Here is a 27,444-nt window from a genome sequence, read left to right on the forward strand (position 1 = left end):
GCACTCTTACCTTTTGTGTTTCCTTTACTGTACCTCTGTAAACACCCCAAATTTTCCAAGTTCCAAAAATTACCCTTTCTGACCTTGGGTCCCGCCTTCACAGTCATTCAGAAAGGCAATGGGGTCAATTTCTAATCATTTCTCGGATTCACTTGTTGAAGATCCGAAACCCAATTTCATTTTATATACTAGACCCAACCTCGGATCCAGATCAGACATCCAAATCCAATTCTGATCCCGATTCTTCTATTTTTTTTATCCAAATCTAAAAATCCAAAATCAATTTTTCTGTATGGCTCAAGTATTTTAATTTAGATCCAACCTCTATTCGGATCCATTCCTCTCATTTTTCCTCAGTTCGAGATCCAAACTCGATCTTTACTCAAAATCTCGGATCCAGATCCGTTTTTAAATTCAATTTTTTAAATTAATTCTTCTATTTTAAAAGCTCTCCTTTGCAAAATCCTCAAACTCCAAAATCCAATATTTTTGCAAAAAATTTTCAAAACTCCATCTGGATCTCATCTACTGAGTCACTCGCATTTTATTTTATATATTTTTTTTCTCTTCCAAAGAAAAATAAAAAGACAAAATTTTAAAAAGTGATTTTTTGAAATAAGAAAGGGTTTTGAAAATTTTCGCAACTAAAGCCTCCCTTTTAAAATTTTAAAAACCTAGAAGGGGCGTTTTTGAAAATTTTGTAACCACCCTCTCCTTTATAAACACACGTAAAGGAGAGGGAAGCAGGTCGAGCTTTTGGAAGAGGAGGAGGAAAACTGAATTCCTCTCCCTCTTTTCCTCTCCCTTCCGATCTCTCTTTTCCCTCTTTCCCTCCAATTTTTCCCTTCTTCCTCTTTTCTTCTCCTTTCTTCTTCATCACCAGAGATCCTGAACATTCTCAATGGATGTCGTCGATGCAAGGGAGCAACCCTCTCTAATCTACTCTAGCTAATCGGTAAGGTCCTTCTCTACTTCATTTCTTTTAGAATAATTATTTTGATTAGATTAAATTCTTGTCATTCTATATTTTAGATTTGTTTTTCTTGTTGTGTTTGATTCTCATTTTCTGCATCATCTGATTCATTAGATTTCGCATTCATCACACTTTATTCCCATTTTTATCTGCTCTTCAATCCCTGCATCTTTGTCTTTCATCTATTAATGTGCATCTCACTGCAGCGATTCCATCTCTGCAAATCTCTTTCCATCTATTTTTATTAAATCCATTGCATCTTTGCTTTCCAGTATCATTTGATTATCATCCCTACATTTGATTAGCATCTTCATCATTAGCCTCTGTTACCGTGAATCACATTTCACCTAAACATCATCACCATCTCCTATGCATTCATCGGTATTCTTTGTTCTTCTGCAGCATTTACATTCATAGCATCGGATCTCCTGTGCGTTCAGCACAGCATCATCCGTACACTGCATTCCCTCGTCATCTGCATAGGATATTGTATTTTATATCTGATTTACATATGCTAATGTCATTAGTCATTTCATTTGTTCATTTTCTTTGCTCATCATCTGCATCTTTTTTCTGTTGCATCTCATCATTAACATTGATCTAATGTTTGTAACGCATCTCATTGTTTACATTTCCTCTGCATTGTGTTCTTTATTGTCTGAGCATCTGTTTTATTTTTCTCAGCATAGCATTTCAGTTTGCATCGCATCCCTTCTTCGATCCATTTGTATCCACCATCCCTGCATCATCCTTGATGAGGCATGAAATGCGCATCAATCTAATCATTTATTCATGCATTGAAGCATCATCTATAGGCTTAGAACCCACACTTAGATGCATTTGAGCACGAATGAGATATGGTTCGAATTTTACTCGAATCGGAGTGAAATTGAGTAAGTTATTGCATTTTTAGTGCACGGGTTCGGACTTCGAGGTCAATCGGATCAAGATCCAACCCAAATAGCCATTTTGGATCTTGGATCAGTGCATAAACACCAATATCCAACCCATGTTTGATCCAAACCCACTTCATAAAATAATTGCAAAAACCCAACCTCAGAAATAGGCGCCTAGCTAATTTTATGTTTTTAATCCCCTTTTTCGAATTTTCAAAAAAGAGGATTTGGCTATTTAATGCTACACAAAACCCTAGGCAGACGTTTTTGCCTTGGGTTTTGTGCAGCCTAGCTCTGCCCTCTCTCCTCTCTATCGTCTTTTTCATCTTCTTCTACGTTTTTTTTTATTTCCTTCTCTCTTGTCGACCCTCTCTCTTCACCATTTCTTCTTCTTTTTCTTCTTGTTAGTTGCTGAGTATTATTTACTGTGTTTTGCAGGTGTAGAAGACCAAGGAGGGCGCTTCTTCCAGCCGGTGTGTCGTCTACATCGCTAGGAAAGCCGGTCCCTTCTTGCCAGGTTCTTCTCCACCCGAGCTAGGCTCGGTTTCACTCCACCGATCGGCGCACCTCCCGAATGCGAACCGCAGCAACTTGCAGCATCATGGCACGACAGTAGCAGCACCCTTAGCAGGCTGTTTGGCGCAGCTTCCTTGGCTTAAAGCGCTCCCCACAACCTCTCCATTCGTCGGACAGCCCACGCTTGCGGTTTGTTCTCTTTCCCCACTTCTTCTAGTTAAAACCGATATGCATGTTTCGTTTTATTTCGTTGCATGAGTAGTTCTTGCTTTTAGTTGCAGCCTTAGCGTAATTTGTGCTCAGACCAGCACCTTAGCTTGAGTTTAAATCGTATTTTCATTTGGCGTTTTGATGTTCTATTGCTAGTGATAATCGATTCCCCTCTTGCGTTAGAACCGGCTAGAGTTCTTCTAGTCGGTCCTTGTCGGTTTTCAAGAGGCACTCGTTTTGTTGTTTTCTTTCGTTTTATCAGCATAGAATGCTTTTAGCTAATTAGCATATGTTCTAGTGTTTAGTTAGGATTTGGTTTGGTTGAATTTTACTGCATTTGCCATTTAGTTTAGCCCTAAATGTCAAAACCGGCTAGATTCATTCTAGTCAATTTTGCCATTTTTTAAGGGGTATATTTGTAATAACCGAAAAAAAATTAAGTTTGGATTCGGGTCGGATCCGGACCCGACCCAGACCCGAATGGAGGCACCGCCTCCCGTGTTTTTAACACAGGGAGGCAGGGGTTTCAAAGATAACCCCCGCCCCCCTTCTTCCTCTCTCGTTCTCTCTGCAACCTCCTTCCCCCTCTCGTCTCTCGGTCTTCCCCCCGACTCGTCTCTACGCCCTCTCTCTCGCTGGAGACCCCGGTCGACCTGCCGCCACCTGCGACCTCCTTCCGACGCCGTCGATGACTTCCAGGTACGCCCCTTCTCTCTCTTTCTCCTGTTTTCTCTCCTCTCCCCCTTCTCCTTTTCAGTCGGCAGGCCGGCAAGGGGCGACACCCCCTACCGCCTGTGTTTCGACTGGTTGGCAGGGGCTTTTGCCCCTGCCTCTCACCTTTCAAAGAGTCGGCAAGGGGGGGGGGGGGGGGGGGGGCGACGCCCCCCTGTCACCTGTTTTTTGCCGGGTCGGCAGGGGTTTCCAACCCCTGCCCCTCTCTCCTCGTCTTCTTTTCCTCTCAGAAACGACAGGGGCCTTTGGCCCCTGTCTTCTTTCGTTGTTAGGCAAGCCGACAAGGGCCTTTGGCCCCTGCCTCCTCTTCCAAAAGCCGCAGGGGGGGGGGGGGCTCCTGTGTCTCTCTCCCTCTTTGCTAATTTTCCTAGCAGGGGCCATCGGCCCCTGCCCCTTTTATTGTTCCAGCAGGGGCTGAAGGCCCCTGCCCTTTTTTTTTCGGTTCCCCTATTTAGGTGCGCAGGGGAGGGTTCGACCCTCCCTGCCTCTGTCTATCGCAGGGAGGGGCTCGAACCCTCCCTGCCTTCGATCTTCGCAGGGGAGGGCTCGACCCTCTCTACCTTCGTACCATGCAGGAGGGGCCGAGCCCCTCCCTGCTCACTGTTGCGGTAGGGGAGGGGGGGGCGACCCTCTCCCTGCTACCTGTTGCGGCAGGGGAGGGGGCGAGCCCCTCCCTGCTCCCTCTTCTCGGGCGTCAAGTAGGGGCTTTGCCCCTGCTTGTTTGCGTGTTCGATCGGCAGGGGCCAAGCCCCTGCCTCTTTGTATATTCGGCAGGCAGGGGCAAAGCCTCCTGCCTCCTCCTTTGTGCTAATGGGTGGGGGCTTGACCCCCTGTCTGTTTGCTCTTCTGGCAAGCAGGGCGACGCTTCGGCCTCCCTCGTTGCCTTCGTAAGGCAGGGGCGCAACCCTGCCTACCTTTGCTTTCGGAAGGCAGGGGAGCACCCCCCTGCCTCCCCGTTGTTTGCTGACAGCATGTCAGCAGGGGCTCGTGGCCTTGCCCCTGCTCCTTGCGCTTATAGCAGGTGCGCATGTGCACGATGCCTCTGCTTTCCTAACGTCAGGACGACGATAGTGCCCCTGACTTTCCATTTTGGTATTAGCTTGCTAAGATTGTTACTTTTGCAGCTCATACGACGGACCCTACTCGCGCTCCGCGACCCGAGCCGCCAATCGCGTACATCCGCGGATGACAGCAAGCTTGCAATTCTCAAAGGTAGGGGAAGATTGTATAGAAGACTTGGACAATTGAATTGAGCTCAATTAACTAAAAAGGACAATTAAATAAATATATTTCATATATATATCATATATATTTATATGAGTACGCATTTAACTCAAGGACGCGGTTTTGTGATCCTTGTCCTTTACTTTGCCGCCGAGCATCACGCAAAGGTTCTGCGTTGCACTCCTGCTTACGGTCTTTACTTTGCCGTTACGCGTTGTGCCGGGGGTTTGCGTTACACTTCTGCTTACCGCCTTTACCTTGCCGTCGCGCTTTGCGCCTAGGCTCTTGCCTTTGCATAGGTGTTGGTATTGCCTTGCTATTGCAGATGACGTGCAGGTTCTTGATCTTTGCGTATGCCTTAAAGGCATCCTCGTGGAGGATGCAAGGGGCATTTACCCCTCTCCCTCTTGCGACAAGAGTTCAGTCGGGAGAGAGCGGCACATCCTCGTCTAAGGAGAGGGATACCTCGCAAGGATCCTGGCTCTTCGTGTGTGCAGTCCTGTAGAGTCGACTTGAGATTTCAGGGAGCTGCGCAAAAGCATCGAAGACTGCTCCAAATCGAAGCATTTGGAAGGATGTGACTGACTGTTTCTGCTCGCCTTTTTGGCATATCTCGGGTGATCCCGAATTGGGGGTTCAAGCGAACTTCTTAGCGGGTGTTCTGTTGAGAAACCCGTATCCCGTCTATCGAGGCCGGTATCGAGTCATGCGAGACATGTAGATACCCCGATAGCGGATGTGATTCGAGATAATCACATGCATAATGTTGGCACAAGGTACTACTGTTTCAAAAGATAAAGTAAAGGAGATAAACTTTACATCTTTGTGAAACACTCTTGTTGAGGCTTCTATTGAGGAGCTATACCCCCCTTCATCCTAGAGTACTTGTAGTCGTGCACGACACGTCTAGTACTGCGATGATCGGATGAGACGATCGTGCGACCTCGAACAACGCTAAATGCAAAATGTTGTAATCACATAAATGGCCTCACATTCGCCTTCACAGGCAAGATGCTCGAGTGGTTTAAATACCACAGCATAGAATGGGTCGTTAGTTAAGCAACCCCTAACACACTCGTTCGCTTCTGGTTGTCTGTCAAGGGAGAGGACAGATCGGTACAAAAACTCCAATGGACAGGTTGTTAACAACCACCCCACGGGCAAAGATCCGGCCTCCCCAGTCATTGGAGTTAAGGGATAGGGGCTACACAAGTTAGCTCAACACTTCTGCAGAAGTTGGATGCATCTGTGGCACTGCTTTTCAGCCTCTGGGGAATCCTCTCTCGGCTAATGCCGTCCCCTTTGGAGCGGACTCAACTAGCTATTCGGGTTATCGAAAATACATAGAATAACAGACGCCCGAACTAGTCTCAGTTGTTTCTATCAGTAATTATCAAAACATAAGGTCTGTTCACACTGGTCATGGGTCGTGACATTCACTTGCACTACGGATTCGCTTGGACTACTGATTCACTTGCACTACTGCTCCGCTTGCACTACTAATTCGCTTGCTTGCTCGATAGTTCAGTATGCTACTCGTTGAACTGTGCACGCCTGTCAAGGCGTTACTCTAGTTGGTTAAACTGCTTACGCAGTTCTTTGCGGAGTAATAAGGAGTTTCTCATACTAGTTAAATGCTTATAATAATAGCATTATACCAGTTGCTACATATTAGCATGTGACTTGCTTTATCCCTTGGTCGAACTGTTTGGTGCTTATTGTAGCGTAACACTTGTTGGCTTGCATCTCTTATGATTGATGTAATTGCATACAGCTTGTAATCTACGAACTGGTGGCAACTAGGATTGATGTGGCCGCTTGTCTTATAAGCTGCTTAAATATTGTGATATAATTGTTGCCGTATGATTGCTTATGAATGACTTGTGATGTAATGGTTTATGCCTTACAATTAATTTAATTACTTGTTCATGGACTGAGCCATTTTATAGTAATTATATGTTTTACGAGCATTGTTAGGAGTGCTTGTCTTATTCAGTTGTTTTGTTTGGCTGACGAGTAGAGTTAGTTACCCCTCGCCCATAGAATCAACTGAATTGCCATATCTGCGCGTTCTCATGTGTCGTTTACACATGCTTTGAGGGCCTATTTGAGGATTGCAATATTCCTCGTGGTAATCATACGATGCGTAGGATTATATGCTTCTGCGCGGAGTGATACAATGCATATTGTTGATATACATGCTTGTGCCCATATTGTGGCTACTGACCTCGAGAGCAGTCAACTGTTCGGAGCAGTCCATTGTATAGATGCGTGTATCACCGAGTAGGGTGTCTGACGAGCACCTGATCTCCAAAGGATTATCTGCGAGGGCGTGTATGATCAAGACCAGGTACCCGGCTAGATTGGGAGATCTCTGTGAGGATGTACACTGTCCACGAACGGGTAGCCACAAGGACGGTGAACTCTTGTGAGGAAGTGTATGGTCCAAGATCAGGTATACCATCTAGAGCGGAATTCCTTGTGAGGTTATACATTTCCCAGACCAGGTGATCCGACATTGATCTTGTTGTTGGTATTAGTAGCTATCGACCCCAAGAGCGGTCTTTTGTGTTGATGCGTGTATCGCAATGATTTTCATTGGATATGGCATATGTTGGGGATCGGTTTACCAAAGGTTTCGCTGTGAGGTTATACATTTCCCAGATCGGGTGACCCGGCTAGAGTGGGAGATCTCAGTGAGGATGTACACTGTCCACGAACGGACGGTGAACTCCTGTGAGGAAGTGTAGGGTCCAAGATCAGGTATACCCTCTAGGGCGGTAATTCCTTGTTCGGTCGTATATCTCTCGGACCGAACGATCCGACGTGGATCTTGTGTTTTCGCTTACCATAAAAAGTTATGTTGAGCTGTGACGATCTTCTGAGATTGTTTGTGATAGCCAACTATGAATTCATAGTTTCGGCTTTCTGTTTTAGCATGATTACGTGCATAACTCAGATGTGAGAATCAGATCGTTAGTGATTTGAGTTAGTGATCATGTTTTGGACCTTCTACGGAAGGGTGAGCTTCTCTGAGAAGGTATGACGCCTTAGTGCGTCATAACCGGTGACGGTTAGCCGCGTAAGACTTTGAGAGATGAGGATAGATTAAGGTTGTTCAGGACAACGCGTTTGTTAGAAGTAGTGAGCGACAAACGATGTCCTGATGGTGATTAGATGTTGTGACCTCGTTCTAGGAACGAGAACAAGCTAGTTGCGTAGTAGTTCACAACTTACGATCAAATGGATCGTATGCTGCGTTGGTCAGTTGCACTGCTTACTTGCGTTGAACTGCTTACTGTTTGCACTACTTACGCATTTGCACTGCTTACACGCTTGCACTACTTACTCGCTCGCACGCCTTATTCGCTTGTACTGCTTACGTGTTTGCATTATTCACCTGCTTGCATTGCTCACCTCTTTAACTGCATATCTGCTTTAAACTGCGTAGCCTACTGAATTAAATGTACTTAATTCAGTTCCTTGTAGTTTCTCTTGTGCACCTACTGGTTTTTCGCGAAACTAACCCATTCTATGGGTACAAGTGTTTATTAGGTACACTATGTGCGATGGCGCGAGTGCAAGATGGCTTCAAGACTTCTTCTTCCTGCTCTTAGCTCGCGTCCTGGACGCTTGGGTTCGTATCGGATTTCCCTTAGGATATCCGAATCTTGTCAGTTTTGGTTCTTTTAGCTAACGTGCCCAAAGTTGTCTGCTTGCCTTAGGATTTATCAAAGAAAAATCTTCCGCTGATTTCATAAACAAACTCTGAAGGAAAGAGATATTTCTAGTCTCTTGCCTGTTTTTCTGAAAAGGGTTCGCAAGTTTGAAATTTGGGGCGTTACAATATTTGTTGTTAGTTTTTCCTGTTTTACAATAGATTTTAGCTATAATTAGTAGTATATAGTTTGAGTTATAGTCAGTTAAGTAAAAGTAGTTTCATTGTGTGCATTTTCGCTTTATTGCATTCATTTTTGCCCTCACATGCCAAAATCGGCTAGAGGCATTCTAGCCGAGTTTGTCGATTTTGAAAGAAGAAACAAGTTGTGCTTTCTTTGCCATTTTAACATTGTAGCAGCTTATTTAGATATCATGCAACAGGGTAGGCACTTTTACTAATGTAATTAGCATTCTAGCATAAGTAGGATGTGCGTTTTATTCCTTGCAAATCATTTTTCTTTGATAGACCATTTACAAAAATTTGACTGAATTTGTGACACCTATATCCGAAGTTCCTGAAGTGATTTTTGCACTCCGAAAGTTCTGGTGGATTCCTGGACGAGTCAGGAATCCAACAAAACAAAAATCACTCTGTTTGGGCATTCTACTGTTCAGTTTTGGAAAGTCTGTCAGAAATTAGGGTTTAGTGTTGCGCAGGGGTAAAATGGTCATTTCCTTTTATAATTAGTTGATGTTATTTTTCTGAAGTTTTAAATAATTAGCTTAGTTACAGTAGTGTTTTATTCAGTTGATGGTGTTTAGTTAATGTGCTTAGTTCATGTCATTAGGAGTTTATTTAGCGTAAATAGTGTCTTAGCGTCAGAGTTAATTTTCAAGCATTAGCGTAAGTTTAGCATTCGTATTTGTTATTATAATCATTACTAGCTTTGGTTTTTGTTTTGTAGGTATAAGAAGCTGCAGGTTAGTGCAATTCGTCATGTGTGATAGCATGTTCCATCATCGAAATGACAAAAATGCCCCTACAATCTAGGGCTTGAGTCACTGCGTAGTTTTGTTTTCATACTTGTTCAATTTTGAGTTTGATGTATTATTGATTGTAATTGAACAAGTTAATTTTGTAATATCAATAAAGTGTGAAGTTTAGATTTAAATTGAGTATATCTCGTTCCCTGTGGATCGATCCGTACTCGCCACGAAAGTGGAAAGTCGGTTTTATTATTTGGTTGTCGATTTTCCAAAGTGTTTTGAATGAAAAATATGTTTTAAAATACCGATTACAAAAGAGCAACCAAATTTTTGGCGCCATTGTCGGAGAACGGCGATTATATTCTTTTAGGTCTAACATTTTGGTTTATTGATATATAGTTAGTTAATTGTGTTTTATTTGTTCTAGTTAGTAGGATTAGTAAGTAAATATAGGATTAACATAGTTAGTACATATAGGATTCATGTATTGCTTATTTAGAATTCACAATATTACATGCTTGAGGAGCGATTAGACAGGTGAGTTCTAGATAACATAGTGTGATTTCCTATTCATGTACTGAGTTTTGTGATCTAGCATGCTTAGATTTAGATTTGTTTTTGTTATTTGAATTCCGTTTAGCATGCTTAGAATAGTCTAATCGTACTTAGTTTAATTACTGCTTTCTATTTTTCTAATTATGTGAGTAGGTAGTTAGTTAGAGTAGGTTAAGGGGCACACATCTGGACTTAGTGGCCAATGTGATACAGATGTTACCATCATTTTATGGCCTTAGTCATGAGGATCCCTACTGACACTTGGATGAGTTCCTCAAAATTTGTTCCACTGTAAAAATCCAAAATTTCGAGAATGATACTTTGAAGTTGACTCTCTCTCCATTTTCACTGAAGGATAAAGTCAAGTATTGGCTTAAATCTTTAGATACGATATAAATAAGGTCATGGGATCAATTACTACAGGAGTTCTTGAAAAAGTACTTTCCCATAGGCAGAACGAACCAGTTCAGGTGAGCCATCACCAGTTTTTCTGAACTTGATGGCGAGCAATTTCATGAGACATGGGAGAGGATGAAGGATCTCCTCAGAAAATGTTCCCATCACCAAGTGTCGAAATGGCAATTGGTGCAGAGCTTTTACGATGGATTATCTGACAGGAATCGTCAGATGATCGATGCTTCATGCGGAGGGACTTTACCCTTTGGCAACTCAGTATCCTGAATTTGTGCAAGAGCAAGTTCAGGCTGCTCAGGGTTCTGCCAGACCCCCGAACATACAACCCGGGGTGGCGTAACCATCCTAACTTCACATGGAAGAACCCCCAAACTTCCACTCAGATCTTTCTCCCACAGCCCGCTCGGCCGCCACCATTCACTCAGGCATTTCAGAGACCAAGCTACCCTCCAGCTACTTCTTCCCCCCCCCCAGCCGTCGCAGGAGTCTGTTTCGCAGACGTCGTTCGAGGAGAGACTTCTCCAAGCATTTCAAGAAGTGAAAACCTCTAATCAAAATGCCTTCGAGAAGTGTAGCCAAATTTTGAGTTCTCATACGCAGTCCATTGTAAAATTAGAGTCACAGATGGGACAGTTAGCGGAAGCGCTAAACCGGAGGCCTGAGGGTAGCTTGTTGAGCCAGGCTGTCATGAACCCTAAGGGCAAGGAGGCAATGTGTAAAGTCCACTTTAAAAAAAAAATGAGTCTGACATGTGTCGAACACGCGCTAGGCACGTGTCGAACACGCGCTAGGCACGTGTCGGACACGCGCTAGGCACGTGTCGGACACGCGCTAGGCACGTGTCGGACACGCGCTAGGCACGTGTCGGACACGTGCCTCGGTCGGTCTGCGGTGTCGGATCCGAGCCCACCCCGGCTTGTGCCTTTTAAAAAGGCACAGGCGCCTCGAGCGAGGGGCAAAAGCCCTCACACATTCTCTCTCCTCTCTGCTCCTCCCGTCTTCTCCCATCGCCTCTCATCCCCCGTGACCACCGCTACCGGCGACCGAAGCCGCCGGCCATCTCACCCTCTGAGCGAGCGCCGGCGACCAAAGCTGTCGGCCACCTTCTTCCTTTGCTGCGTGGGCACCAGTGACCCACCGCCTCCGCCTTCCCTTTATCGACAAGGGGACTCCGCTCCTCCTGTTCCCTTTTTTCTTGTCGGCAGGGGGGCGGAGCCCCGTGCCGATTCACCGTGTCGACAGGGGGGCTCCATTCCCCTGTCCCTTTTTGGGTCGCCGGCAGGGGGCGGAGCCCCGTGCCACCTGTTGTTCGACAGGGGGGGCACCGTTCCCCCTCTTCGTTCTTTGTTTGCCGGCAGGGGGGCGGGGCCCCCTGCCATCTGCCATGTCGACAGGGGGACTCTATTCCCCTGTCACTTTTTGGTTGCCGGCAGGGGGGCGGAGCCCCCTGCCACCTGTTGTTCGATAGGGGGCTCTGTTCCCCTTGTTCGTTCTTCGTTTGCCGGGAGGGGGGCGGAGCCCCCTACCACCTGTTGTTCGACAGAGGGCTTTGTTCCCCCTGTTCATTCTTCGTTTGCCGACAGGGGGGGCGAAACCCCCTGCCACCTGTTGTTCGACAGGGGGCTTGATGCATCGGTGGCTGAACTCTTTATTAAACTCAACAAATGTTTCAAATGAACAATGAGAAAATGCAATAAGCAATAAAGAAGGTAAAGGAAAACAGTAGGCAGAAAGAAAACAGGAATAAACTGAAAGAAGGTAAAGACGGCTGGAGTTTCAATCTTCTCTGCCTTCACGCAACCCTAGGCAGGGCCTTTTAAAGGCTGTTTACTGGACCGGGTCGTGGATCCAGATTTGGATCCGACCCACAATCCGGGTCAGTCTCTCTTTGCAGCTGGTTCTGGGGCGTGCGAGCTCCACCACGCCTGACGTAGGTGCGCAGGGGTACCTCCCTGCGTCGTGGCTCCGTCCCTGCAAGTGAGTCATATGCGTGGGGTCCTTCATCTGGCCTTTGTGGCGGATCGGGTGGCACGATGGACCCAATCGGGTCCTGCCCTGCATCATTCTCCCCTGGTTGGGAAGAAGTCGGCTCTGTCGACTTGTTGTTGCCACAGTAAGCATATAGATCAGCCACGTTGAAAATAGGGGAAATATGCCAATCATCGGGCAGCTCAAGGAGGTAAGCATTCGAACCCAATCGTTGAAGGATCCGACAAGGGCCATACTTCTTAGGACTTAATTTGCTATAGGTGCCTACAGGAAAACGCTCTGGACGCAGATACACCCAGACAAATTGACCGACCTCGAAATGGACATCACGACGACCCTGATCTACGAAAGCTTTGTAGGTCTCATAGCTTTCAACAAGTTTGGCCCGGACTTGTCTGTGAACGTCACGCATATATTCAACGGCATCAAAGGCATCCGGAGTTGGAGCTGAGAGATCTGACACAGGGGCTAGGTCAACGACATGGGTGGGAGACCGACCATACACTACTTGGAACGGAGATTTACCAGTAGAACGGTTAATGGAGTTGTTATAGGCGAACTCGGCTTGGGGCAATACGAGATCCCAAGTTTTGACATTTTCGCCCACGAGGCTCCGTAACAAATTTCCTAAGGTGCGGTTCACAACTTCGGTTTGGCCATCAGTCTGGGGGTGATATGCACTACTGAACTGAAGCTTAGTTTTCAACAGGGCCCATAACGATTTCCAAAAGTGGCTCCTAAAACGCGTGTCGCGATCGGAAGTGATTGTGTGAGGTAGACCGTGGAAACGGGCAACATCCTTGAAATAATATGAGGCGACTAAAGAGGCATCCGTGGTGCGCTTGCACGGAACAAAGATAGCCATTTTGGAGAACCGGTCAACAACTACTAAAATTGAATCAAAACGACGTGGTGTGCGGGGAAGGCCCACGATAAAATCCATAGATACATGCTCCCACGGCCGTTCAGGAATGAGTAACGGGGTGTACAGACCACTGACGATGACCCTTGGACACTTGACACACATGACATCCTTGGATAAACTTGACAACATCTTTGCGCATTTTGGGCCAAAAGTATCGTTCATCTAAGAGAGCGAACGTCTTATCATGCCCGAAATGCCCTGCTAACCCTCCATGTAATTCAGAAATCAACTGAAGTCTAAGGGAGAAATTGGGCACACATAATTGGTTACCACGGAAGAGGTAACCATTATGAATACAAAAACGGGGGTCGAGGTTGCGATCTGAAGAAGTGCACCTTTCCCAGACTTTGTGAAAATCAGGGTCCGTAGGGTATAACTCTTTGCATTGCTCAAAACCAATGACCTGCACTGACATAGTCATCAGAAGGTTGTTCTTCCTACTTAGAGCGTCAGCCACCTTGTTCAGGGTACCCGATTGATGCCGAAGCGAAAAGGTGTACTCTTGCAAGAAGCTGACCCACTTGGCATGACGAGCACTCAACTTCTTTTGACTGTTCAGATACTTCAATGCCTCATGGTCCGTGTACAAGACAAATTCTTTATAAATGAGATAATGTCTCTAATAACGAAGGGCTTGTACAACGGCATAGAACTCAACATCGTAAGTGGAGTATTGGCACCTGGCCTGAGTCAGCTTCTCGCTAAAGAAGGCAGCGGGCCTACGATTCTGAACTCATCACTGGCTTTGCCACTAGGGCATAACAATAGCCATCTTCCTGACAGTGGTCCAGGAAGAGCCGGTACGAGAGGCCTGCGATTCGGGGAACTCGCTCAGGTTTGTCTACAGTGGGGAAACCAGTCTCCTTGATAGGTAGAAGGACTATTCTATGGCCATTAAAGACAAAGGAGTATGTGTTCTTGCGGCCATCGTGAGTTGTCTGGCGATCGAACTGTCAGGGACATCCCAAGAGAATGTGACACGCGTGGATAGGGGCTACATCACACCACACCTCATCGTGGTAGTGTTCCCCCATGTAAAACCGGACTAGGCATCGCTGAGTGATGGGAACCTCATTTCCTTTCTTGAACCAGGCCATCTTATAGGGTTGGGACAACTTTTCGGTGTTAAGTTTCAAGGTAGACACCACACTCTCAGACACCATGTTCTCACAAGCTCCGGTATCAATGATGACATCACAAGCGTGCCCCTCACAGTTGCACCGGGTCCTAAAAATGTTATTCCTTAGCCATTTCGATGGGGCCGATTCTCGGGGTGTGGTCAACACATGACGGATGGACAACAAACTTTCGACGTTGCCGTCGAACTCTATAACTCCCCTCTCATCCTCAACCTCAACTAATGAATTGTCATCACTATCACTCTCACTTGCGGACTCGACAATTCCTTCAACAAGATGGGTGTTCCTGCTCACGGTCGGACACTTGGATGCAACATGTCCTAACTCTTGACACCTAAAACAACGAAGGGTCGACTCACTAGGTTTGGCTTTGGACCGGGTGTGGAAAGCTGGGCCTGACTGGTCAGGTTTGCTAAGGTCTGTTCTAGGTTTTGAATCACTAGGGGAGATTGCTCCCCTGGTTGGGAAACTCGGCTTGGGTCGGCTGGTGGGCTCACTACGGGTCGTCCGATATTCCTGCCTCCGCTTCAGCTTGTCCTCGATGTTCATGGCATAACTGCTGGCTTGATCTAATGTCTCCACTGTGACACAACTAAAATCATCAGAGATAGCAGGGCGGAGACCCGAAATGTACCTCGTGACCTGCTGACGAGTTGTTTCCTCGATCTGCACACGCAGGGAAAGACGATGGAACTCCGCGGTGTACTCTGCTACAGTTCGGGAACCTTGGCGCAGGGTCAGGTATTCCTTGTAGGCTCGCTCGGCGTGATCCGAAGGCACGAACCTTGGCGCAGGGGTTTCTCGGGTGTTGACACGCGATCTTCAAACCCGTCCATCCTCTTTGACAGGCCGGCGATATCCCTACTCATTCGCATCATGTTTTCTTGGATTTTCGTCAGTACATCCATGACACGCAATAATGGGTCCTCGCTGCCGGCCTCTTCACGTTCCTCGCCTCGCACCGGATCGCTCCCTGCTTCAAGAGCCATCTCGCTGATGAAGATGGGTGCGGCTCTGATACCACTTTGATGCAGCCGCGTGGAGGAGTAAAGACAATGGCCACCGTGAATCGGTGGCTGAACTCTTTATTAAACTCAACAAATGTTTCAAATGAACAATGAGAAAATGCAATAAGCAATAAAGAAGGTAAAGGAAAACAGTAGGCAGAAAGAAAACAGGAATAAACTGAAAGAAGGTAAAGACGGCTGGAGTTTCAATCTTCTCTGCCTTCACGCAACCCTAGGCAAGGCCTTTTAAAGGCTGTTTACTGGACCGGGTCGTGGGTCCAGATTTGGATCCGACCCACGATCCGGGTCAGTCTCTCTTTGCAGCTGGTTCTGGGGCGTGCGAGCTCCACCACGCCTGACGTAGGTGCGCAGGGGTACCTCCCTGCGTCGTGGCTCCGTCCCTGCAAGTGAGTCATATGCGCGGGGTCCTTCATCTGGCCTTTGTGGCGGATCGGGTGGCACGATGGACCCAATCGGGTCCTGCCCTGTATCAGGGCTCTATTCCCCCTGTTCGTTCTTCGTTTGCCGGCAGGGGGGGCGGAGCCCCCTGCCACCTGCTGTTCGACAGGGGGCTCTGTTCCCCCTCTCTGTTCTTCGTTTTCTGGCAGGGGAGGGCGGAGCCCCCTGCCACCTATTGTTTGGCAAGAGGCTCCGTTCCTCCTGTCCCCTTTTGATTGTTGGCAGGGCAGGGGACTTCCCTTGCCATCTGCTGTGTCGACAGGGGGCTTTGTTCCTCCTGTCTCTCTCTCTGTCTTTTCTTATTGACAGAAGGCTCTGCTTCTCCTATCCCCCCTCGTCGTGCTCCCTCCATTGTCTTCTCGTAGGGAGCTTCTCTCTGGGTTGTCTGGTACCGTTGCAGGTGTTGTCAAACCCGCTTTCTGACTTTGGCTTTCACGTTAAACTTTTTTGCGCTTGCAGGTTGTACGACGAAGCGCACCCGTATCTCGTGGCCCAAGACCATTCGCACTTACGCCCACAGGCGTCCGGCTATGTCACAGGGATTCGGCTAGCAGGGTGCCGCACCCGCGTCGATGTGACTCGACGCGGATGCGGGTGAGGCACCGGGTGCGGTCAACCCGATCCTGGGTGCGTTGACCGCACCCAGGATCATTTTGGTCCATTTTTTTTTGAATTTTGTTTTTAAAAAAAAAATTGCCCTGTGAAATGGGCTGCGGAATTTTTTTAAAAAAAAATCTGCTAACAGCTGCTACTTTTAAAACCATCCATATCCATCTTTTTCGTAAAGGATTTTCTCTCTCCATAATAAATGATAATGATGGTGGTAGCCTTGCTAGCTATTAGTATTCACTGTTCTCCTGACGAGATGTAGCTTTCGGTCCATGTTCGTAAGCCAAGTGGTGGGGACGGCCATGGGCTGCGTGATCGGGCCGAGCGTGTTCTGGCTCTTCTACAAGGCCTTCAAATTGGGCAATCCCAATAGCGAGTACCAGGCGCCCTACGCGACGCTCTACAGGAACATCTCCATACTGGGGGTGGAGGGCTTCTCGGCGTTGCCCAATCACTGCTTCGAGCTCTGCTGCGGCTTCTTCGCCCTGGCCGTCGTCATCGACCTGCTCAAGTACAGGATCCTCCCCAAGAGGTGGGCCAAGTTCGTGCCGATTCCGATGGCGATGGCCATCCCGTTCTAAATCAGGGGTTACTTCACCATCGACATGTGCGTGGGGAGCTTGATATTGTACGTTTGGGAGAGGACGGCCAAGGCAGAGGTGTTCGGGCCGGCAGTGGCATCGGGATTGATATGCGAGGATGGGATATGGACGTTGCCCGCCTCCATACTCTCTCTTGCCAAGATCAACCCACCCATCTGCATGAAGTTCCTGTCCCGTGCCCTCAACAACCGGGTGGATTCTTGGTTGAGTGGTTGAGAAGGGTTGGTGATGGAAAGTTGCTCTCTCTCTCTCTCTCTGTTTTTATCTGTTGATATTTGCTTGGACGGTCCAGTTAATTGTGTGGTGCTACAGTGTGCTGCAACAACACTCAGCCTGCTTTTGATTTAAGTCTCTGGTTTTATTCGTATTTTATCAGCAGGCTCCATTCTTGAAATAGTAGTAGGGTATGAAAATACAAGATTAACTTAATTAGTTCTATCATTCACTGAGTCGAGTTGGTTGAGTCTTTATCTAAATGTTTGTCTTTTTCCAATTTATATGTCAACTTTGGTTGCTCTCATATTTGAGTTACGGATTTGCCAACCATTATTACCAATGATATGACCATGTAACCAGCATGGTTTCTTTTTCTTTTTATGGTTATGGTACAAAAGCTATATGATAATGATGGCGGTAGCCTTGCTGGCTATTAGTATTCACTGTTCTCCTGACAAGATGTAGCCTTGTGTAGAATAATAACTATTAGTATCTCGATGCTCCAGCTGTAGCCTTGTGTAGACCTCTCTTTTTCACATGTCAAATCCAATAAATTTCTTTTAGCTGTCATCTTTGTGCAGCTGTATATAAAATGAAATTTGAAAAATCCTATGGCATGGCAGTGGAGTGGTAGGCCTCATGAAGACTCTCTCTCCAACAAACCACATCAAACCTTGCGCTTATATTTTTTTTCGTGAAGACCAGGGAGTTTCAAACATGATTGAATCATGACATTCAGCAGAACGCAATAGGCTGGGATTGCCAATCCTTTCGTTTTATCAATTTTGTCATGTTGCCTCAAAGTACACAACAAGCAGAACGTGGGTAACGAGTCTTCAAACAAACTCCGAACCCGCGCCGGGGTATATATATATATATATATATATATATATATATATATATATATATATATATATATATATATATATATATATATATATATATATATATATATATATATATATATATATATATATATATATATATATATATATATATAGATAGATAGATAGATAGATATACATTTTTGCCCCTACCGCACCCCCGCACCCGGGATTTTTGGAAGTGCCGAATCCCCGCACTCGCACCCATGTGACATAGGCGTCCGGGAACTCGCAACCCCCCAAGGTAGGGGAAAGTTGCATAAAAGGACCTTGAATGAACAAAACTAAAACTAAATAAAAGATAATCGAACACAAAGACGATTATATACGTATACATATAAGTTATATATGTACGTTCTTTAACTCAAGGACGTGGTTTCGTGATCCTTGTCTTGTTTACCTTTCAGCACTTTACTTTTTGTTGCCTCCGCGCTTTATGTGCCTAGGCTTTACCTTTTGTCTTTTAACTCAAGGACGTGGTTTTGCGATCCTTGTCCTGTTTACCTTTCAGCACTTTACTTTCTGTTGTCGCCGCGCTTTATGTGCCTAGGCTTTACTTTTGTCTTTTAACTCAAGGACGCGGTTTCGCGATCCTTGTCCTGTTTACATTTCAGCACTTTACTTTTTGTCGCCCCACACTTTATGCGCCTTGGCTGTTTACTTTTCAGCACTTTACTTTCTGTCGCCCCGCGCTATATGCGCCTTGCCTGTTTACTTTTCAGTACTTTACTTTATGTTATGTTGCCCCGCGCTTTACGCGCCTTGGCCTTGTTCTTGACCTGCTTGTTTGTGCTCTTACTGCTTTATTTCTTGCCTGCTCCATGTAAATTGTGATTATGTTATTGTTTCTATTTCTCATGTTTCTTTCGAGAATGCTGACAGGTTTGAGCTTGTTTTGGGTGCCTCCTTGTAGCCCTTGGCTATCAGCGTAGTTACATCTCTTGGTGATAATATGGGATACTACGATGAGTAGCACGAGGTAGATCAACCTCATGGTATGTAATAAGGCATAATTGTGGACATTTCATTAAATGATAACCATGCGCCTTCACAGGCAAGATGCTCGAGTGGGTCGAATAGACCAGGACATATAGAACAAGGCGATAATGAAGAAAACCCTTCATCGTACTTGTTCGGGATGGTTCATCAAGAGAGAGGATGGATGGTACAAAAATTCTGATGGACAGGTCATTAATTGCTATTACGGGCAAAGGTCCGGCTTCCCCAGTCATCGGAGGTAGAGGAAATGGAGGCTACCATAAGTATCCTAGGTGGTAGTCACCCGACACTTCTGCAGAAGTTGGATGTATCCTTAGGCCCTGTTTGCCTTTGGGGACTTACTCTCTTGCCCACTGGTCGTCTCCTTAGGAGCGGACTCAGTCATTCATTTGGAGTATAATAAAATACATGGCATAATGGACCCTCTAATCGATCTCGGTCGTTTCTACCTTTCATACATTGTGCATACCCACAATGGTGAGATAAGTTAGAACAAAACATGACATGCTCACAGTATTATTAGATTGGCATGTTGGTGATGTCCCAACAGTTCTTTGCTCTTGAGCTTGATTACATGTTTTACCTTGCTACTGGTTTGCTATTTGAGATAGTTCAAAGGTATGCATGATTAGCCTTGTTGCAATTGCTTACAGTTAGATTTGTATCACTGTACGATTAGCCTGGTTGATATTTATGTTCGCTTTGCTACAATCTTGGCTAGTCACTTGCTTTTTTCCTGTTGCACCAGTCTATCTGCTTAGATATGAGCATGCTTTAGATTAGTTGTTGTTCCTCTTGTTCTTTTTGCGCACCTACCAGTTTTCACAGGACTGACCCCATTTTTATGGGTGTAGGTGACAGGTAGGCTCTCCTTACAGGCGACGGTGCAATGCTACATGATCAAAGCCTCACCTTTCTTGTCGGCATTCTGGCTACTTCGCTTCGGATTTTTGTTCTTTTGTTGTTAGGGCTGGATGACCCCACTGTTCTGTATAGACTAAACCTTTTTATGGATAAAATCTTTTCTATCTTTTTGTTCACTGTTTGGCTTAGTTAAGATATGGGTTTGTGTTGGGTCTTTTTGCTAACGTGCTCAGAAGAATCGACTTGTGCTTTTTATAAAAAACCTTTGGTATCACTAAAAATCTTTGCTGCAAACTCTGACTTTCGAAGGGAATTTCATTCAAATTTTTTTGTCTCAAGTCGAACTTTTGGGATGTTACAACTTTTGATATCAGAGCCAGAACGGGGAAGGTTGAGCTTCGACCATCGGGCATTCCATCGCATTGTAAGTAGACCTTTGTTATCATTTAATTTTGGACTTGATAAATTAAAGTATTGTTTTTGCTTTGATCAGTACTTTTGTCTAATTGATCCGTCAGCTGGTCTTAGTGGCTATCACGGTAGAAGTGCACGTAGAATGCATGCTCGTTCGGTAAGAGGTAGGGCCTCTTTGTAGAAAATGGAGGACATAGTGTGTCCTGGGAGGATTACTGGGCTAGCCGCCCACTCCCACCGACCTTTACGGACGAGATGGGTAGTTCGCTACCGTCAGACTTTCAGATATCGTTGGCAGCAACTTGGTCCTCAGTTTATGCACGGATGGGTGGATGTATACCTACGCAAGTTCAAGTGAATCGGCAGGCTACGCCAGAAGCATCAGAGAGCGATGGACCTCTTGACATCCCAGTTGAGTGTGTCTTCTATGGTAATTTGGGGCACACCCTAGGCTCTTGTCTCCTTAAAGAGGAGCACGATAAGGCTTTTGCGGCCCAGGATTCTGCTAAAGCTGCCATCCCAGACCTGAATATGTCAGATCTACCCTTGGCAGTCCTCGAGCAGTCATTGCCCTCAGTGATCCCGGAGGGTCTTGCACCCCCAATATATGTTGATTTTCCAATCAAAATTTCATATTCAACTACGAGCAGCTCAGGCTCACTCGATTATATGCCTTCAAGGCCGATGTACGAAGTAGAGATGCCCTACGATGAGCCACTCTCTTTCACCCCTCGTCGTAGGTTTAGACGCACTGATAATAAGAGGGAGTACATTCGACAATTCGACCGTTCCTAGAGGGAGGTAGTGCTTGCACAATTTTGTTCAGTTTTTGTAAGGGAGTGTGCGAACTCCAATGCGGATAAGTTCTTTTCTTTTTGCCTTGTACACTAGCATCGCTGGGATTTTGTATATGTAATGACTTAAGGATTTATAAAGCACTTTGTTTTTCTTATCAAGTTTTTGGTGCATTCTGACTTGTACCTTATGTTTACTATTAAAGATGGAGCGGTAGTCGAACGAGGATTTGACTAAAGATGGGCTTGAGCGCAGGGGATTCATTATGGATTCCCTCAATGCATTGGCAGAGGCAATCCGGAATCAGGGTGCTGCGCAGAGGGATCGAGCTCCTTCCTCTGAGCAGAGGGTCACTTTTGAAAATTTTCTAAAGTTGGACCCTCCGATTTTCTCCAGTGGAGTGGACCCAGACGCAGCAGAGTATTGGGTCAGCGAGATTGAACGAGTCTTCGAAGTCCTCTCAGTCCCCGACGAGAAAAAGACTTTGTTTGGGTCTTTTCGGCTGAAGGACGAGGTGCGTGTCTGGTGGGATACCACTCGGAAGATGCGATTCTTGAGCATGGGCGTGGTGCCTTGGGAGACCTTCAAGAAGGCATTCCTCGACAATTATTTCCCCCCTCATGTGAGGGAGAAAAAGAAGATTGAGTTCTTGGAATTGTGTCAGGGCCACCTATCATTGAGCGAGAACGTGGCAAAATTTCAACACTTGGAGCGTCACTGCCCCAACCTCTTTGAAGATGAACATGAGCGGGCAAGAATGTTTATTAGGGGCCTGAAAGAAAGGCTCAGACCTAAGGTCCTTACAAGTATGCCTGCAACTTTCTCTGCGGCTGTTGAAACAGCCGCCTTTCTCAATGAGGACTGGGAGTGTACGAAGAGCATTCAGGCCAGGAGGCCACCTACGGCAGGTGGCGATCGGAAGAAGGTTCAGCCCCGCGTCCAGGTTAAGCAACCGCTTTTGCCCGTCAAGATCGAGGAAGGAAAGCAACCAGGTCCTCCAGCTAAGAGGCAGCAGAACCAGTATCGTCTATCGCCACGACAGCCCCCCAGAGGCGCTTGTAGAGGGTGTGGAGGATCGCATGTTGGTCAGCCCTATCCCCGCAAGACAGGTAGCTACTTATATTGTGGCAAGATAGGCCACTACATTCGAGATTATCGCAAGAAGGCGGCAGACGACCTTAGGCAGGCCAGTGGTGCGCCCAAGCCTCCCCAACTGCAGCAGCAGGCACCGCAGTTGACGCAACAGGAACAACCGCAGACTAGCGGTGTGAAGAAAGCACCTGGGTCTATGCTGCCACAGTCGAGCAGCTGACGAAGGGTGATCTCGTGCAAGGTATGATCTTAGTTGCGGATCGCGCAGCTTTCCTTCTTTTTTATTGTGGTGGCACTCATATGTTTATTTCTACAAGTTTCGCTACACAATTACAATTATCGGTATCTCAGTTAGACTCTGCCTTAGACGTATACAACCCGATTGGGAAGAACACGGTTTGCACCACCTACTTTCCCGAATTGGACGTAATCGTGGAAGAGCGACACTTACCTGCTTGTACCATTCTACTCAAGATGTCTGAGTTTGACGTTGTCCTAGGCATGGATTGGTTGCACAAATACCATGCCAAGGTCTTGTGCCGCGACGGCATGATTGTTTTGTCTCCTCCAGGTTTTCCCAAGGTGGAATTTCAGATTCCGCGATCGGTGCGTGAGACCAAGATGATTTCAGCACTGAAGGTGCATAGTTTCTTACGTAAGGGATGTATTGCCTTTCTAGTAAGTGTTATTCAATCAGTTGCGGCTCCGACTCCCCTTGGCGAGTTGGACGTAGTGCGCAATTACCCAGATATTTTCCCCCAGGAGTTGTCAGGTCTTTCTCCACCTCAAGAGATGGAGTTTTGTATTGATTTGTTGCCTGGTACGCCACCCATCTCGAAGGCCTCATATCGTATGGCGCCCGCAGAACTCGAGAAAATCAAGAAGCAACTCCAGGAGCTTATGGTTCAGGGGTTCATTCGCCCTAGTGTGTCACCTTGGGGAGCTCCTGTCTTATTTGTTAAGAAGAAGGATGGGTCTTTGAGGTTGTGCATCGATTATCGGATGCTCAACCAGGTTATGATCAAGAATAAATATCTGTTACCACGTATTGAGGACCTATTCGATCAACTGCAGAAAGTCAAGGCCTTCTCAAAGATCGATCTTAGATCCGGATATCATCAGTTTTGAATCAAGGAGAGCGACATTTCGAAAACGACTTTTCGAACTCGTTACGGGCATTATGAGTTCACTGTTATGCCTTTTGGACTCACGAATGCCCCAGCAGCTTTTATGGACCTTATGAACAGGGTGTTCAGGCCTTTTTTGGACACTTTTGTGATCGTGTTCATTGACGACATCCCGGTGTACTCGGAAAGTTGGGAGCAGCATCGGGAACATTTGAGCATTGTCTTAGAGACCTTGCGAAGGGAGCGGTTGTTTGCCAAGTTTTCAAAGTGCGAGTTTTGGCTCGAAGAAGTGATGTTTCTAGGACACGTCATTTCGAAGGAAGGAGTGTTCGTAGATCCTGTAAAGGTTGAGGCTGTGTTGAACTGGCAGCAACCGAGTAATGTTCACGACATTCGAAGTTTTCTTGGATTAGTCGGGCACTACCGAAGGTTTATCCAGGACTTCTCTAAGATTGCTCAGCCAATGACCAAGTTATTGAAGAAGGAAATCAAGTTTGTTTGGGACGATAGTTGCGAGGTAAGTTTTCGGTCTTTGAAGGAGCGACTTACTACTGCCTCTATCCTGGTCTTGCCTTCTAGACAGGAAGGATTAGTGATTTACATTGATGCATCAAGTACGTGCCTCGGTGGTGTCCTTATGCAAAATGGTAGGGTGATAGCATATGCCTCTCGTCAGCTCAAGCCGCACTGAAGGAATTATCCGACACATGATTTGGAGTTAGCCGCCATAGTCTTCGCGTTGAAGATATGGTGACATTACTTGTACGGAGTGCAGTTCGAGGCTTTTACGGACCACCAGAGTCTCAAATACCTTTTCTCACAGAAGGAACTAAATATGTGTCAGCGACGATGGCTCGAGTTCCTTAAAGACTACGATTTCTCCTTCTCCTACCACCCGGGAAAGGCGAACATTGTGGCGGATGCCCTCAGCCGCAAATCTTCTGGGGCCTTGGTCAGCGCATTGGGTGTTGTATGGCAGATGATCGAGGTCTTTGTCTCATAGAAACCTTTTGTTTCCTCAGCAAGCTCATTACGTTTGTCAAATCTCGTGGTCCAACCGGTTTTGTCCGCCAGGATTATTATCGGACAGAGGGATGATCGACTCTACGAAGGGTTGAAGGCAAAAGCGACACAGGATGATACTCCTTTCCCTCTGAGAGAGGATGGTAATATATGGTTCAAAGATCGTCTTTGGGTCCCTGATGATCCTGTCTTGAAGAATGAAATCTTGACTGAAGCACACGGGTCTAGGTATACCATACATCCTGGGGGTACAAAGATGTTTAAAGATCTGCAGCGGAATTACTGGTGGAACGGCATAAAGCGTGAGGTAGCGGGGTTCGTTTCAAGATGTTTGACTTGCCAGCAGGTCAAGATCGAGCACCAACGATCGGGTGGAGTCATGCAACAGATGAAGATCCCACTATGAAAGTGGGAAGACATTACCATGGATTTCGCTGTCATATTGCCTAGGACGAGGAGAAAGCACGATGCGATTTGGGTGATTGTCGATCGACTCACCAAATCGGCACATTTTTTGCTTTTTCGTTTAGGTCAGTCGGTGGACAGCCTAGCAGATTTGTATATCCGCGAGATCGTGCGATTGCACAGTGTGTCGGCCTCTATCATTTTCGATCGTGATCCGAGGTTTACCTCGAGATTTTGAGGCCAGCTTCAGCTAGCATTGGGCAGCAAGCTAAAGTTTAGCACTGCCTTCCATCCTCAGACCGATGGACAGTCAGAGCGCACTATACAGACTCTAGAAGACATGTTGCGAGCTTGTATGATAGATTGGAAGGGGGAATTAGATTCCCATGTCAGTTTAGCAGAATTTGCGTACAACAATAGCTACCACGCTAGTATCGGCATGGCTCCTTACGAAGCCTTGTATGGAAGGCCGTGTCGAGCGTCAGTATACTGGGATGAGGTGGGTGAGCGAAGGCTTCATTCACCCATCGTGCTTCAGCACTACACACAACAGGTACATCGGATTCGAGAACAGCTTCGTACGGCGCAGAGTCGGCGGAAGAGTTATGTCGATCGTCGCCGTCGTGAACTTTCTTTCATTGTTGGAGATATGGTGTTTGTTAAAGTATCTTCGACGAACAGTGTTTTTCGATTCGGAAAGAAGGGAAAGTTAAGTCTCAGATATGTTGGGCCTTTTGAGATTTTAGGACGGGTTGGTAACGCAGCCTATTGTGTGGCGTTACCTCCTCAATACGCACAGATTCACAATGTCCTTCATGTATCCATGTTGAGGAAGTACATCCACGATCCATCCCACATTATTTGTTTTGACAACATTGATATTTGCGATGACTTGACATTCGAAGAGAAGCCGATAGAGATTGTTGATCATCGCGATCGAGTGACGAGATCAAGGATTATACCTTTTGTAAAGGTTCGATGGCAACACCATGGCATTGACGAATGTACTTGGGAACCCGAGGCTGATATCAGGGAGAAATACCCTGAATTGTATTGCTAACTTCGATTTTAATAAAATTTCGTGGACGAAATTCTTCTAAGGAGAGAAGGATGTAAAGTCCACTTAAAAAAAATCGAGTCTGACGCGTGTCGGACACGCGCTAGGCACGTGTCGGACACGTGCCTCGGTCGGTCTGCGATGTCGAATCCGAGCCGGACACGGATCCGAGCACAGCCCGGACCCGGCTTCTCAATTATTCGAGAAGCACGTGCCTTTCAAAAAGGCACAGGCACCTTGAGCGAGGGGCAAAAGCCCTCACTCGTTCTCTCTCCTCTATGCTCCTCCCGTCTTCTCCCATCGCCTCTTGTCCCCCGTGACCACCGCTACCGGCGACCGAAGCCGCCAGCCATCTCACCCTCTGAGCGAGCACCGGCGACTGAAGCCGCCAGCCACTTTCTTCCTTTGTTGTGTGGCGCCAGTGACCCACCACCTCCGCCTTCTGCTTCGACGACCTCGGCCGACGTCTCCGACGCCACCCCCCCTTGTTCCTCTGCGTCTGCCGGTGACACCGGAGTTGTCGTCGGTAGCCTCCAGGTAAACCCTCCATCTTTTCTCGTTTCGCCGTGTCGGCAGGGGGCTCCGCTCCCCCTGCCACTCGCGGTGTCGACAGGGGGACTCTGCTCCCCTTGTTTCCTCTTCCCTGGCCGGCAGGCGGGCGAAGCCCCCTACCACTTCCCTTTGTCGACAGGGGGACTCCGCTCCCCCTGTTCCCTTTTTTCTTGTCGGCAGGGGGGGCGGAGCCCCCTACCGATTCACCGTGTCAACAGAGGGGCTTCGTTCCCCCTGTCCCTTTTTGGGTCGTCGGCAGGGGAGCGGAGCCCCCTGCCACCTGCTCTTCGACAGGGGGCTCTGTTCCCCCTGTCTGTTCCTTGTTTGTCGGCAGGGGGGCGGAGCCCCCAGCCATCTGCCATTTGTGGTGTTCGACAGGAGGCTTTGTTCCCCTTGTCCCTTTTCGTTTGTCGGCAGGGGGGAGAAGCCACTTGTTGTTCGACTGGGCAGCTCCCTTCCCCCTGTTAGTTCTTTGTTTGCCGACAGGGGGGCGGGGCCCCCTGCCATCTGCCACGTCAACAGAGGGACTCTGTTCCCCTGTCCCTTTTTGGTTGCCGGCAGGGGGGCAGAGCCCCCTGCCACCTATTGTTCGACAGGGGGCTCCATTCCCCCTGTTCGTTCTTCGTTTGCCAGCAAGGGGGGCGGAGCCCCCTGCCACCTGTTGTTCGACAGGGAGCTCTGTTCACCCTGTTCGTTCTTCGTTTGCCGACAGGGGGGGCGAAGCCCCCTGCCACCTGTTGTTCGACGAGGGCTCTGTTCCCCTTGTTTATTCTTCGTTTGCCGGCAGGGGGGGCGGAGCCCCTGCCACCTGCTGTTCGACAGGGGGCTCTGTTCCCCCTGTTCGTTCTTCGTTTGCCGGCAAGGGGGGCGGAGCCCCCTGCCACCTGCTGTTCGACAAGGGGCTCTGTTCCCCCTGTTCGTTCTTAGTTTGCCGGCATAGGGGCGGAGCCCCCTGCCACCTGTTGTTCGACAGGAGGCTTCGTTCCTCCTGCCCCCTTTTGATTGCTGGCAGGGCAGGGGACTTCCCTTGCCATATGCTGTGTCGACAGAGGGCTTTGTTCCTCCTGTCTCTCTCTCTTTTCTTGTTGACAGGAGGCTCTGCTTCTCCTGTCCCCCCTC

General features: G+C 47.2%; 1 protein-coding gene and 1 pseudogene across 3 annotated transcripts in view; one reads left to right on the top strand and one right to left on the bottom strand.

Moving 5' to 3' along the window:
• Positions 1 to 27,444, bottom strand: part of LOC149828593 (myosin-17-like) — a 120,644-nt gene that overhangs the window by 67,438 nt on the left and 25,762 nt on the right. The window lies entirely within an intron of this gene.
• Positions 15,223 to 17,113, top strand: LOC149828594 (putative metal-nicotianamine transporter YSL14 pseudogene; annotated as a pseudogene).

The sequence above is a fragment of the Nuphar pumila genome, chromosome 9, assembly GCF_984573655.1.
Source record: "Nuphar pumila chromosome 9, dmNupPumi1.hap1.1, whole genome shotgun sequence".
NCBI lineage: Eukaryota > Viridiplantae > Streptophyta > Magnoliopsida > Nymphaeales > Nymphaeaceae > Nuphar > Nuphar pumila.